The following is a 1,984-nucleotide window of genomic DNA, read 5'->3' on the forward strand; positions in this document are numbered from 1 at the left end:
TCCTGGCTTACAAAATTCATGCTAACTAGACGCGGATCCAGACCTTCGCCCACTTTGCCCAGGCGAAGGTCAGGGTAAAAATTCAAAATAAAATGTTGACCATTTTTTCCAACAATCATACTTACTTTCCTTGACACTTATTTTGAACATTACCGAAAGAAAAATGTTTAAAAATCCACACTATCCTATACCTTACACTTTTAAACTGATTGTACTGTAGGCCCTACCAGAGAGAGAGGTACATTCCCAATACATTATAGTCTTCCACTTCTATAGCACATGATACAGTGCATAGCAAACGTTATGTAACCACTAATAATACTCGGGTCCAGTGGCGTAGGTATGGGCAGCGCAGTCAGTGCACAACACTGGGCCCGGGGCTTTTGGGGGCTCATTCAATAGGTATACAATATCGTCACGCACATTTGTGTTTGTGGTATTTTAAAGTTGGTTAAATTATTGTGTACGTTTTCAAGCACTTCAGATCATTATAACTTCATGAATACATTTTAGATTCAGTTCACTGCAAGTAGGTCGATGACTGTTTTATTATTGAATGGTAATTGTTATCATTGTGATGGAATAGACAATACCTGGATTTGCGTCAGGAGAATTAATTAGGGGCCTAATATGTATTTTGCCCAACCTGTCGTGAAAATGTATTGAATACCGTACTCAGTGCGTGATTCACTAATACACTAATTGAAATCACATTTCTAAAGCAATAAAATATGGTCATGCGCATTTGTATTTGTGGTATTTTAAAGTTAGTTCAACTATTATTGTGTATATTTTTAAACACTTCAGATCATCATAACTTCATGAATACATTTTAGATTCACTTCACTGCAAGTAGGTCGATGACTGTTCTATTATTGAATGGTAATTGTTATTATAGTGATGGAATATACAATACCTGGATTTGCGCCAGGAGAATCAATTAGGGGTGGGGGTGCCTATGTGTAATTTTGCCCAACCTGTCGTGAAAATGTACTGAATACTCCGAGTGCGTGTGAAAACACTTGCAAAATGTATTTGCAAGTTGTTCTCCAGTGGGACTCGAACCCACGTTCTCCAGATCACTAGCCTGGCATCATGCCTTTAGACCACCGAGCTTGCACCTGATGGCCAGGGTTGAATTCGAGCCAAAGTAAGCAGCGAGTACTATTTGTGCAAGTGTTTTCACATGTACTGAGTATTCAGTACATTTTCACGACGGGTTGGACACAATTCCACCTATATGTTCTATTGATGTTGTCAATATTATAATATATCATAGATTCATGAAATGCTTAATAGGCCCTAAACGATAACATGACTTGACTACAGTTTGTTCTCAATATTCTTTAATTTTTTAAACAAAATATTTTTTTTGATATTTCTGAGCGTTAATGCCGTACCGTATCTGTTTTAAAAAACCTCAGAATGTATAAGCATTCAGAGTTTCGCTTGAATATACCCCTAGAGGCTCTGTCTCTATGTCCGATCAGGTGCATTTTTACCAATTTTACCTAGGGCCCGGCAGTTATCTATGCCATAGTTACCAACCGTCACGCATCACTTCAAAGTGATATTGGATGAAACGCATTTTGCAGAAACACATGTGAGGTCATAAATGTGTCACGCATTTAGCACTTGCGTGATAAGGAATTATCACAAAATTAGGGGAAAACGTATTTAAAGTTAGAAGAAATTGGTATTATTAAAAATATAAAAACGGTATACAGTAGCTTGAGTCATTAGGGAGCTTTCTTTATCTCATTCGAGAATCAATTCACAGAGAAAATTTCTCCTTTCCGACCAAAACAACCCAACCAACCACGCACTTGTAGAATCTAGTAGTCGCGAGCAGTCTTGCGAGTTTATCGTTATAACCAACCGTTTAAAATGTGACGGGAACCCGAACTTCCGCAGGGGTTCCGTAATAATACCGTATACACTCGCGTAGGTCCTATAAGGTGACCCGTGTATAAGACCCCCACGT

The sequence above is a fragment of the Anneissia japonica genome, unplaced genomic scaffold (assembly GCF_011630105.1).
Source record: "Anneissia japonica isolate Jap-2015-1 unplaced genomic scaffold, ASM1163010v1 scaffold288265_len830512_cov201, whole genome shotgun sequence".
Classification (NCBI taxonomy): Eukaryota; Metazoa; Echinodermata; class Crinoidea; order Comatulida; family Comatulidae; genus Anneissia; species Anneissia japonica.